At 38.8% G+C, this 14,068-nt stretch overlaps 1 protein-coding gene across 1 annotated transcript in view; it reads left to right on the top strand.

Annotated features, from left to right (window-relative positions):
* Window positions 1-586: 586 nt before the first annotated feature.
* TNFAIP8L2 (TNF alpha induced protein 8 like 2) overlaps window positions 587-14,068 on the top strand; it is a 370,311-nt gene continuing 356,829 nt past the window's right edge. Inside the window, exon 1 of the mRNA XM_044080524.1 lies at window positions 587-709. The gene's annotated coding sequence lies outside the window, so the exon portion shown is untranslated. The remainder of the gene's footprint in view (window positions 710-14,068) is intronic.

The following is a 14,068-nucleotide window of genomic DNA, read 5'->3' as shown; positions in this document are numbered from 1 at the left end:
TCAAAAGTTTCTCCAGCTGCTATACTGTCTGTCTTTCCCTCTCCTGTACTGTTAGGTAAGCCAAGAATATGCATATAAATCATGTTCCTTCTGACTAGGCTACTCAGCTGCATGGATTACTATCAAGGGAATTGTCAAAACATTGTACAAAAGTAATAAAGTGTCATTTAACCTAAGTTTGAAAATATTTTAGTGGCTAGTATGGAGCCATAGTCGATGCTATCATCATTTTGGGAGCTTTTTTGCCTGCTATTAAACAAATATTCATATGTATTTTTAATACAGTTATCAATAATGCAAGGCACATGTTAAACAGAAAGAAAAGTAGGCAATATATTTTGGCACTATTAAGCAGAAAAATTTCCCACGGAAATAGTGTGAATCTGTTCTTCCGATTATTAAACTGAGGTAACTGTCACAACAAGCAACATATGAGTACAAGGTTTGCAACCTATAGTATTGTTTCTACTTTAGTGATATAAAAAAAAAATAGACTCAACCTGTCAGCTGACAGGGGCGGAACTTTAGAGTAGTTCCACGAGGAAGTCTGTCTCTCTCTCTCTCTCTCTCTCTTTCTGTAATTGTCTTAAAAAAGAGAAAAGAAACCTCTGTGAGGGTTTGGGTGAAAGAAACAGAATAAGGGAGAGGGAGAGAGAGAGTGTGTCAAAGACAGAAACAGCATATGCACTTGAGTCTTCAGGAAGAAAAGGTCAGTAATGTAAACTAATTTAAAGAAGAATTAAAATGTGCACCCAAAGCAGATTGCTCTGCTAAGGTGTTACATATCTGTGGATTTTCTTTCAGCTGCGTTCTCTCAAGAACATGTTATCACAAGCTTGATGCTTTATCTTTTGCAAGATGCATTTCCAGTTTTAAAAAGGAAGTAACTGAAACTTCTGCAAAATCATAGCCTCTGGTCTGCTGAGCTCAACACTGTTATAATTCCACTCTTTTCTGTATCCTGAACAAGTTAATCAAATATTTATACATACCAAATAAATTAGATTGTTCACTTTTATCAGTATTTTCATTTTGATAACTTTGTTATCTAATAACAATTACTTGTTGTGGCTAATTTACTTAGCAGTTAAAATGCAACACAGCTGTAAAAAAAGTACTGGAATGGCATTCTTATTTGAAAACTTTATAAAGATAACATCCACTTTCCCCATCCGTATTTCCAAGAGCCTAGAATGAAGACATCTGGTCTGGTATGAGCATTATGTAGTTATGCACTTGAAATATTTATGGTCCACCTAAAGCCTCTTTTCAGAGCTGAATTCCTGATGAGCTGAGTGATTTTTCAGAGTTTCTTTTTTCGCAGAATACTGCTTATTGTCAGAAGTTGTTACTGCCTTACATTATATTCAAATTTAAATTGCTGTGTGTGTGTGTGTGTGTGTGTGTGTGTGTGTGTGTGTGTGTGTGTGTGTGTGTGTGTGTGTGTGTGAGAGAGAGAGAGAGGGCATACTCATGTGTTCCATGCTTACACTAGACAGGATGCAGAGCTTGTTAGTGAGAATTTGTAAGAATATGAACTTTTAGTCTGTGTTTGCTGTATTCAAAGCATATTTTTTATTGTGGAGCTGATAAGTACTACAGGAGTGGGGGTATCTGTGAACATACAGGCAGGGCTGTATTCTAATAGTATTCTGTAGTACTAAAATATAATGTCAGATACAGTTCTGCTATACAATGTATGCACTTCCCCACAGGAAGCCGCCATACAATAAGCTTTGCTGTCAGAAAAAGCACAAATTTCTTCTGAGGGTAAATCAAACCATTGCTTAGGCATTCATTTTGTTGCATTGGTTTTGGGGCTTTATAAGTTTGATTTTGTGGGCTTCCATTTTCATTGCACAGTTGTTTATGTTGTCATCATAGTCTGTGGTGTGCAGTATGTTTAGATAACTGTCTTTTGAACAATGGCAGATTTTAAGCACCTCTACCAGACCTTGCCAGTTGTTTAGCTTTAAACCAAAGTGCTAGGTAAAATGCAGACTGCTAATTAATGGGTTGCCAACAACACTACTCCTTACTACCTGCTGGAGTATGAGAGACCATGAAGTAAAAGAATGAGTGTGCATTATCTGGAAAACTATCACCCCTTCACGTAGGACATGAGGTAAGCTTAGACAGCAGCGGTAATACTGGTTGGATACCTAAAGTAGGTGGTGCCCACAAATAACCAAGTGGTGAGACATATGCTGCTCTCTGACAGTAACATGAACACATTTTGGCTGCAATGTGCTAGGGTATGATTCCACAAGATGTCGCAAATATGCATTTTTATAAGCATGATTTTGTGGGTTTTCCTTTTTATTTTACTGATGCTTGTGTTGTCATCATAGTTTCTGATGTGCAATATATGTTTTGGTAACCATTGAGCACACCGTGTGAAACTTACAGACTCTGCATGCATATCACAAAATTACAACAACCCCAGGTGACTTGGAATAGATTAGTTATAGAAGGAGGAGCACATGTATTTTATTAGGACAGTAGGAGGGCCAGGCATAATGTGCTGTAAGAATAGGTGGCTGCAAGACAGAGAACTGATCTAATAAATCCAAGGTGACACAGGTAGAAAACAACAGGTAGGCTGAGTGGAGGGAGACATAACTGGGTACATGTAAGTGATTTAATACTCTATTCACTAGCAGTTTTGTGTTTTGTATTATAATTAGTAATATATAGACGTATCCAAGTGTTAACAAGGCCAGACAGAAAGCATGTTTGCAGCCTATAGTAAGTGCAGTTGGGTAGAAATCAGAATGCTTTAATATTACACAAGCTTTGGGGGTGTGGAAATAAAACATCTGCAAAGATGATGCTCAGAAAGAGTGGCAGTAATGATTATCAGTTGTGCTCAAGCAACTGTTTTTCCCTAGGGGTACCTGTATAGCTGTAGTCACTAGTGGTGTGGCATGTACTCTCAGATCTGTCTCCTCAGATAAACACACCAAACTGCTTACTTTGCCTTTCAGCATCAAGTTCTAAATACATGCAGGACACAGCCTAGAGCAGAGATGTTGCTGAATGAGATTTGGTGGCACTGACTCCGTGACCAGCTCTAGACAGTTATAGCTCTCAGTTTGGTAAGCGACAGTCAGTTCTGCAGAAGAAACAGTATTTGTGATGGGTAGAAGATGCCACTTGGACCACCTTTTCTCTCTTCCTCTTAAGTGAATTGACCCCTTCTGATATATAAAAAGTGGAAGGAAAGTATTCAGAATTAAATGTGTTATTATCAATGCTGGCAATAATAGAGTGAAAGACCATGATGATGCACCAGACTGTGGCACACATTGCTTCATTAATAGCTGTATTTATAGCCAGCTAGATACAAGGAAGGTAAGAGTGGCAATGCTGCTGGCATCATCCTTGAAGAAAACAGAAAAACACAAAAAGGGAAAAAGAAGGTGACACCAAAACCATAGATACACATTAAATTACTGCTGAACATGGCACTGGTTCAGCTTACTTAGAGGGGTTTATAACCTGGCAATAAAAACAATACCACCACATTTAATCATGCAGTGAGTACCTCATTTGAACTGCCTCCTATTCAAGACAAAGAGGTACTCTGACAGATATGTCATGATTATCCATTCATGTCTCAGAATTGGAGGATCTGAAACTGATCTCATACAACTTGTGTGTTTTGTCTTATGTATCTAGGATATTATGGGCAGGAGGTGAAAACAAAAAAAACAAAACTCCAGAAAGACCCATCTTATTATAACATCACAATATAGGGTCCAAGAGTACAAGACCTATAAATTTAACAAAATAACAATGCAGATAATGTTTACTTGATATATTAGTGGCTAAAGGAGAAACCCAACATATGTTCTGTAGCAGTATTTTAAAAGCATTACATTATGAGTTTTTCTTAAAGATAATTCAGATGCGGCAATGTTTATGTTTATAATGCAGAATCTACATGCTTGTTTAGGACTTAATATTTCTTTATTTAAAATAACTCACATTAAGTTTCCTGAAAATGAGGCATGTCACTGTTCTTGCATTGCAATATCTTGTCAGTCTTCGCTGAGAGAATAGTAGGTTTAAATACACTGAGGAAGAAAGTCTTGGTATCCACAGGGGGTACAGGAAGTATATTTCTGTCTGAAAATGGATATATTATACCTGTTACCCTTTACTCCATGCCTGTATCATGACTGCTGACTTTAAAATGCACTGTCTGCTGGAACTGAATTATTTTTTTTGCAATGCTGGCGATTTCTATCCTTCTTGACACTGGAATCTGTACAACAAAGACAAACACTCACAGATTGTGCTGGATAGATATTTGGGCCCTCTCAGTGGAAGAGTGACCATTTTCTTGGTCTGTTTTCTGAAGTAGTCTTTAATTAGTTAATGTCATAAGACAAGGTGAGGGAGAACAACACTGGCTGATACAAAGGTAATATACTTACATATCAAAATAAACTGACAAATTCAATAGGGTTAATTCATCAGCTGTGAAGCACACTTCTCATTACAAAGAGATGTTATACAAGTGTTGCACATTTAAATAATTAAACAATAAGGATGCTAATATGTACTAAGTTATATGTACAGAGAAATGTACATGTGGTTTAATCACCCTACCTGTGCTCCATAAAAAAAACATTTGATACCTGTTGAGTACTAATAAATCTAGGAGACACATAGTATTCATGGAAGTCAATGGAAAAATAATTCTTAACACTTTACTAACCATTCACAGGTGCTAGGCCCAAGACACTTGTCTTCATCTAAAGGTCCTACTACATGAGATATTAAAGTTTCTAGAGACAGGGAGTATCAGAGAAAACCAACATACAGCAAATAAGAGGGTATCAGTAGTTGGCCACATATGGTTGTAGACCACTACAGGGAATAAAAATAACAAATAATAATGCACACATAAGTTTGGTACTATGAAGTCATGAATTATGAAATGTTAATGTCCTTGCATGCATACTCACCCTTTTTTGTCACTTCTTTAATTGTGCAACCAGATTGTATGAGTATTTACAGTAAGTGCTTGACGGATTACCACCCACCATACTATAAAACAATGAGGCAGCTAGAAGCCATGATGGAACACAATCAAGAGCTAGAGATATGGGACCTCTAAAAGCAAATTCTCTCTACCTCAACCTCTCAAAAGCCTTTGATACTGCATCCCATCATCTTCTACTTGCCAAATTCTCTAATTTAGGTACCTCACCCCCAACCTTGAACTGGTTCTCAAATTATCTCACTGATAGACAACAATCCACTAAATGGCAACAATCCTACTCACCTTTCCTCAACATAACCACAGGATTACCCCAAGGATCCATATTGGGGCCCTTCCTATTTAGCATATTCATTAATAACTTCCATAACACTCACTCAAGGCACCATGATCCAATATGCAGATGATTCTACAATCATCTGTACTGCCAAATCCACTTCTGAGCTACAACTGCTAACCCAACAAGCCTTTTTGTCTACTGAAAATTGGATGTCAAATAACCATCTCGCTCTAAACCCCAACAAGACTAAACTTCTATTATTCACCTCCAAAAAAACTACCTCCTTAACAAGAATGAATTCTCTGTCCACTCCCAGAACAACTCCAACACAAGAAAAATCAATAACCAGAAAATAAAAGATGAGGCACTGACACCTTCCAGGACCACTTTATTAATAAAAAATAGCAGTCAAGTGCTTTTGCCTTCCAAACAAGACTTCTTCAGAACTGCTTTACACATCAAACACCACTATTAAATACTTACAACATCACCATTCCATGTGATTCAGACATCCAATAAAACATTCAAAGCAGTTAAGTAGAAAAACTGAATATCAAAAACATGAAGTGAACATTTTCACATAAAAGGCACCACTGAAGTAAAACATTACTAAAATTGTTAATTAACCTTCAAGACTTTTTAATTTTAAAATCAGTATTAATGAGCAAGACTCATGTAAACAAGGGGGTTCCATGGCACTGAGTCTCCAAATCCAAACAAACTACTTTCTACTTAAATGTTCATCTATACAAAATCCCGTAGGGTCTTTTTCAACATAATCCAACACCACAAACTTGAATTTATTATCTGGTGCTTTTGAAATATGTCTATATAGGGCATTCGTAAATTTTGCTTTAGCAACTTCATTCATATGTTCATATATCCTATCTTTTAACTTACGAGATGTTTTCCCTATATAGAATGCACTACAACACTGACATAAAGCCCCATGTACCACCCCACTAGACTCACAATTAAAATGTTTCCTAAGAAACAACTTCCTTTTATCAATACAGAAAGAATCACAAACTAAAATATGCTTGCATTGGTTACAATGATTGCATTTAAACATCTCTTAGGCCTAGCTTCACTTCTCCTATTCAAATTAATTTCTAATAAATTCTTAAAACTTTTCCCTTTTCTAAATACAAACTTTGGCCTGTTACCAAAATTCTTATTACAGCAGTCCATACTTGTAATAACTGGCCAAAACTTTTTAATCACGTCCACTATATCATATATATTAGTTGAATAGGCAACAATCAAAGAATGTTCAAATAGACTTGAATTACCCTCTGTACTTGTATTGTTACCTGAGGGGATAGTACTGTCTGCCACCTCAGCATCACCAGTACGCATTGGTAGCAGTGGCGAAAAAATCCCAATGCTTCTTTTAACACAACCTCATCTTTCACTAAAGTCAACAAGTCCAATGGGTACCCACATTTCAGAAACATACCCATCAATTGGTCTACCTCCAAATGAAACTTAACATCACTTGTAATTATATGAGCAAGCCTAACCAGGTGCCCTTTAACAACAGCTTTTTTTCTGAAATGCTGTATGCCAGCTGTCAAAATGGAGGTATGAATTAGAAAAAGTGTTTTTGCGATAAATGTTAGAGAAAGAACACTCATTGACATAATCTTAGGTAAGAAAAATATCTAGATAGGCTAAACCATCCTTATCAACAGAATGAGTAAATTTTAAAAAAGAGGTGCTTTGATTAATAAAATCCATAAACTCATTTAGTTTAGCCACAGTATCAACCCAAACTAAAAAAAAATGTTGTCCAAAAATGTAGTGCAGAAATTTCCAACATCCACTGAAGGGAATGTTGAAAACAAAATTCTTCTCCCAATATGCCATTACAAGAATGGCAAAACTGGTTGCACATGATGCCCCCATTGCCACCCCACTTAGTTGCTTAAACAGCTGCCCATCAAAATAAAGAAATTTATTTACCAAAACCATTTATGTCAAGGTTACTACTGTATTCATATCATCATTCTCCAATAATCTGACATCGAAAAGGAAGCTCTCTAACCAATCTAGCCCATCATTGTGTGGAATGACAGAATATAGATTTTGAACATCAATAGTTACCAATAAACATTCTTAGAGAACATCAGTTTAGCCATTCTTGACAAAAAATCCCAGGAATCCCTACAAATCTGTTTAATTTGGTTAACTGACTGTTTTAATCGACTATCCACAAATTTAGCTATGTAAAAGTCAAGGCAAACAGAACACAGCTCTGGATAAAGTGCCCCTGATAAGCAAAAGAGCAAATCCAATGAAAAAAAAAAAACTCCAGAGGCACACCACAACAAACGGAGCCACCCTGATGAAAACCTTTTTATTCACACAAAGAGCACAGAACAATGGCCAGTAAGCACTTTCACATTTTTCTGAACGCTTCTTCAGACTTAAAAAGACTCCTTCTATAGTACATCAATATAAAGGCAGGTTTAACCAGCTTGCACCAATCAAAATCATCCCATTACATTGTTAATTAATGCAGTAATCAAAAATCAATTAACTCATCTCTGCCTAGTAATACTTAAAATACTGAAGAATGTAGTGTGTCATCACATAACAATGCATATAGAAAGCATATGTCAGTAAAATTTCATTACCATAAAAATCTGCTATTCCATATAAAAACTACTATTCCATAAAAACTTGTGTGTTGTATCTGTATATATATTATATATTTATATTGATGTACTATAGAAGGAGTACTTTTTAAGTCTGAAGAAGCGTTCAGAGAAACGTGAAAGCACTTACTGGCCATTGTTCTGTGCTCTTTGTGTGAATACAAAGGTTTTCATCAGGTCGGCTCCGTTTGTCATGGTGTGCCTCTGGAGTTTTTTTTTCATTAGCTATGTAAAAGGTTTTGCTTCTACCAGCATACACTATGGGTCTCATAGGCAGATTATGGATGTCTTTATGTATTTTCAGGACTCCAAAAATGCCAGCCACTACAGGGTTATTATTACTAAGATAATTATACTCATCTAAAGTAATTTGATCCTGCATAAGCATATCATACAAGCAGACATCTATCTTGGAATAGGCAATATTAAGCTCATTCCTACAAATTTGGCCAAAAGTATCAATAAACAGTAGTTCGTACATCCTATTATTGTAGTCTTCAACATCCATGATAACAATTCCCCCACCCTTATCTAGCTTCATTACCATAATATTTTTATTTTTACACAACTCTAAAAAAAGTTGTTCTTCTTTCTTGCTAAGATTTATACCATCTACACTATTAACAGCTTTACAAATCTTGTACATATCTTTTCACATCATTTCTCAAACAAAAGAAGCCAGTTATTGAGTGGTGGGTTAAAGTTACTAGCTTTTCTAAGACTTACCTCATTGTAGGTAAACTTATTGCTAATGCCAGAATCAAACCACAATGATATGTTTAATTTCCTTGTAAATAACTTGAGGTCAATCAAAACTTCAGCTAAGTTCAGCCTTTTAGCAGGCACAACTTGTCTAGAAGAAAGTAGTTTTTTATTCAGGCATGCCCAAGGGTCAGCACCCAGTGTTCTCTCCTGTCTATCTGATGAATCTGGGCATCTTGAGGCAATGTAGCAATTGCCTCATGTACACAGACAACCCTCTCTTCCTACCACCCAACACCACAACCTGTGAGAGATGCACTTATCTAGCCAAACTGGAGGTAAAGCTCTCTCCAACCAAGACTACACTTGACAGTCAAGAGGAGAAGGTAAACACTTGCACCACACCACACTCATCATATAGTCCCACTAAACCTACACCAACAAAATCCACACATAGAAACACAAAAAGATTCACAGAGGCTCTCAATAATAATCTGCTCAAGCAAAAGAGACCTCCAAAGCAGAAACACAAGCAACCTCCACCCCCAACACCACCCAAATGACACACAGACCACAGACTCAGTCTGCCAATAAACCACAGCCCATAAGGCAAACCAACATACCCAACACACTAGTCATAGGTGACTCTATAGTCAGGCAAACTGATGTCCCACTCACCAGGCTAAACAAGGAGAAGATTACTGTCAGCTGCCTGTCAGTTGCCAGGATCCGCCACATAACCCATGCCACTCAGGTCACTCCATAACAAGTACAAATATGATTCTGTCATTGTCCATGTTGGTGTGAATGACCTGAGACGTACTTCCCTGGACTATAAGAGACATGGAAGAGCTCTCCGATCTTGTAGCCCAGGCAGATATGACCCTAGCCCTGAGTAGCATCCTGCCATCACCCAGAATGATACCGCAGTACAAAAACAAAATGATTGACTTCAACAATTGGCTAAGCTTCTGGTGTCATTCTAAGGGGATCCAGTATCTCTCTGCCTGGGACAACATGGTCGCCAGACCATGATGCTTCCAGAGATGGGCTGCACCTCTCAACCCTGGGATTCTGAATACTGGCTAAGGCTTTTGCCACCCCTATAGTGCCTTTTTTAGGCAAGGTTCAAATGACAAATTCACCACCGTAACAGGAACAGGCAACCAAAAACTGAGGGTAATGCTACTCAATGCTAGAAGTCTAAATCTCAAAATGCACTCACTCGAGGCACTCCTTAAAATGGAGAACATTGATATCTGTGCCGTGACTGAGACCTGGTTCAAGGCTCTACAGAGCACCCCTGCATTACCAGGCTATAACTCATACCACACTTTTTGGCCATCTAACCTGGACCAGAACACCAAAGGTGGAGATGTGTCCATATTCATTAAGGATAACCACACCTCCAGGCTAGTTGCACAGCATAATGCTTCTGAGGTTATCCAAGTGCAACTAACTCTGAGCAAAACTGAAATCCAAATTGAAGCTTGCTGCAGATCCCCCACCATGCCCCAGGATTCCCACTCCTCTTTTATTGATATACTGGAAAACATTAGGGTTCAACCAAACACCCTAATAATCGGTGATTTCAACTACCCCACCATTAACTGGGAAAACTACTCATGTACCAACTCCTTCGCTCAACGCTTTCTGGAATTCATAAATTTCAATGCCCTGGATCAACTTATCCACACCACCACCAGAGGCAACAATATCCTAGACCTAGTCATTACCAACATGAGTGACCGGTGTTCCACACCTGAAATCAACTTCTCGTTGGTCAGATCTGACCATAAGCTTATCACCCTCAATATCCACATCCCACCCCCACCCCCCATTAAGGAAACCACAGTAAAACATTTCTCCAAAGCCAACTTCATGCTTCTTAAGACAGAAGTAGTGAACTTCATGACACCCATGCAGATGGACAATACAGTTACAACTGCTGAATCCTACACAAATGCACTCTATAAGCACTTACGCAAGTGCATGGATCGTGCTATCCCAAACAGAACCAAGATGCTATCCTCCAAAAAAGGAAGCCAATTTGGTTGTCCTCTGCCGTAAAAAAACTCTACAACAGAAGGAAGAAACTGTTGCAAAAGAGAGTAAAATCCCATGAGTGGAGGAGCTGCTTGGTCAGCCTCAGTAAGAAGCTGAGATCCCTTATAAGATCATCCAAAGCTAGCCACAGAAACAAAATCACTACTGATTCTAAGGGCAACCACAAAGCATTCTATGGCTATGTCAAGAATCTCAATGGCAACACCCAGATCTGCTCCGAGTTACAGCACAACAGCACGAAAATTATAGAACCAACTGATATTGCCAACATCCTGGTAGATAGGTTCAGTGCTAACTTTACCCCCCCTCACCCCCTAAAGGGCCCATATCTATACAGGAAGAATGCAGAGTCCCTGTAATCACATCTGCAGGTAAAAGCTGCACTCTCTAAACCAAAAACACAGCATCCACAGGACCAGACAACATCCCAGGCTGTGTTTTACATGAACTTCAGAATGAACTGGCTCCCCACCTAAGCACCATGTTCAATCATAGTCTCACATCAGGCTTTGTTCCCACAGAATGGCGCACAGCAACAGTTATCCTACTTCACAAAGGGGGGGCCACCACTGATCCTAGGAACTATCGCCCTGTTAGCCTGACGAGCCTGGTCTGCAAGGCCGTGGAATGTATCATCATGAAACTTATAAACAAAGACATTGGTAACCTCCAAACTCTGGACCCCACCCAATTCAGGTTTGTGAAAGGCAGATCATGCCTTCTGAACCTGATTGACTTCTTTGAGGCATTCACCAAAGCCGTAGACAAGGGTAAGGTGGTTCACGCAGCCTATCTTGACCTCGTCAAGGCTTTTGACACCATCCCCCATTCCGGAATTATAGCTAAACTCACTAAACTATGTATAAATCCCTACATTGCAAGATGGGTTGCCAAATGGCTCATTGACAGAACCCACACTGTAAAAGTTGCAGACTCCAAATCTGCCTTCAAACCAGTGACAAGTGGAGTACCACAGGGTTCAGTCCTGGGACCTCTTCTGTTTGGTATCTACTTCTCTGAAGCACAGGCTAACACAGAAGACCTTGGGCTAATGAAGTTCACAGATGACTGCAAACTAGGAGCCATAGTTGAGTCCCCAAATGATGTGTACATCCTACAAAAGGGCCTCACTGAGACAGATGCCTGGTGTCAGAGGCATGGCCTCAAGCTCAACGCCAAAAAGTGCATTGTCATCCCCTTTGGCAAAAACACTGTACCCATGAAATGCCACATAAATGGCAGTCTACTTAAGGTGGACAGTAGTCTCTCCTTTGATAATCACATCGCCACAGTAGTCAAGAAATCCTTCTATGTGGCACACCTCATCACAAAAGTTTTCTCATCCAGGAAAAAAGAGGTCATTGTTCCCCTCTACTCGGCACTCATTAGATCCATTATAAAGTACAACACCCCTTTTGGAATGTAACTCACAAGACTTCTGCAGCAGCTGGAAAGGTTACAGAAGCAGCTCAGAAAGAAGATTACTGGCCTCAAACAGATGCCCTGCACTGACCATCTCAAAAAACTCCAGCTTTACTCTATAGCACATCGCCTACTCTGAGGAGATCTCTGCCTAACATATAAAGCTATGTTAAACCCAGAGCTGTTGGACATGCTACACCTTAAGAAATCCCAATCCCTCCTAGCTACATGCTCTAGGGACCTAAACCTTGTCGTCACATTAAACAGGACATGCTGGAGAGATAGATTCTTGTCCCAGAGACTTCCTGTACTCTGGAACAAGCTACCCATCTATGTCAGGCAAAGTTCCTCATTAGCACTCTTCAAGAAAAATCTTGGTGAGTGGATGGGAAATAGGAAATACACCCCGGGGATCACTTCTGTGGCTCTGCTCGACAGGGGCACAGGAAATAACTTTCTTGGGTGGCATAAGGCAGGGAACCTTGTTGGCTAGACTTACTTAGGCCCTTGAGACGATAGTCTAGTACCTACCTATGAACTTATGAACAAAGCTTAAACCTTTACTTAAGACGTCAGCATACTCAGTAGAAAAAATTACATTGAACAGTTGTAAATAGTAAAATATTTATCTGTATTATAAATACAAGTGGGCATTTTAGTAACATTTTCACCAACTCACTCATCTACATTTAAATCAAAAGTAAAAATATTCATGTCATTGACCAATATTTGCACTATTGAAAGATTGTTCAAAGTCACAATGCTCCACCGAAATATCACTATTCCCAAATTCAACAACAGTTGGCCAAGATAAATCATCTGATAAAGTCTCATAAACACTAATGCAGTCAAGACCAATGTCTATATCATTTAATTTCACCTCACTAAAAGAGGCATCCAAAGTCCGTTGATTAATCACACAAATTTCTTGACTCATAGCAGGACAGATTGTTTCACTTACCAATGGATTCAAAAGTTTTTCCTTTTTGTTCCCTTCCTCCCCTTGGAGTTTTTCACCATGAACGTCTCTTATTGGGCCTGTTGTTACCTTCGTATGTTGATTTAGGTCATGCACCCAATCACTCAAAATTAGGATTAGATATGTCCTGAACCGGTACATTAAATGATGGCTTCTGACCTTTGGAGCCATGAAAAGAACAATACTACCAGAGAAGTTGTCTCTAGCACCAAATTCTTAGGTGTCATCATTGATGAAAACCTAATATTTGACCTCCATATCCACAGCAATATTAAAAAAAACACTTCAGAAACTGGGTGGCCTGTACAGACATAACCATTTCTTCAACCCTACAACAAAACAGCTCTAGCATCATCCTTTCTTCTACCATCCCTATTATATGGAGCCCCTGTCCTCACCAATACCCAATCCTCTCTGCAAACCAAACTTGACTCGTTACAATAAGATTGCCAAAATTGCAACAAATGGAAAATTCTCAGCACATCACTGTTCATCTTTATGGCAACTAAATTGGCTTGAACTACCACATTATCTCACCTACCTACAGTTAACTACTGCACATAAAATTATATTTAAACCACAGGTCTGCCCTTCTCTTTTCTCCTTACTGTCTTTGTATCACCCAAACAGACCTCTTAGATCTGAAAACAAAATACTGCTCAAAGTTGAAAAACCCAATCTCTCAGTTGGTCAAATGTTTTATTGTTTTACTGTGTCTAAACTTTGGAACACTCTCTCAACTTCAATTACCTCCATCTGTAATCCTGCTCGCTTTAAGAAGTCCCTTAGACAACATCTCTCCTCAGACTGGCTATGGTCATGCCAAGATAACACTTGCTAACACTGCTCCGCCTTCTTTATCCCAACTCTCAATGGCTTAATGGTGTGTCACCTAACTCTCTCTACAACCAAATCCCACTTGCCATAGCAGTTTCATCCCTCCAGGC

The sequence above is a fragment of the Protopterus annectens genome, chromosome 8.part0 (genome assembly GCF_019279795.1).
Source record: "Protopterus annectens isolate FY-2018-M chromosome 8.part0, PAN1.0, whole genome shotgun sequence".
Classification (NCBI taxonomy): Eukaryota; Metazoa; Chordata; order Ceratodontiformes; family Protopteridae; genus Protopterus; species Protopterus annectens.
This window is presented reverse-complemented; position numbering and strand designations above follow the sequence as displayed.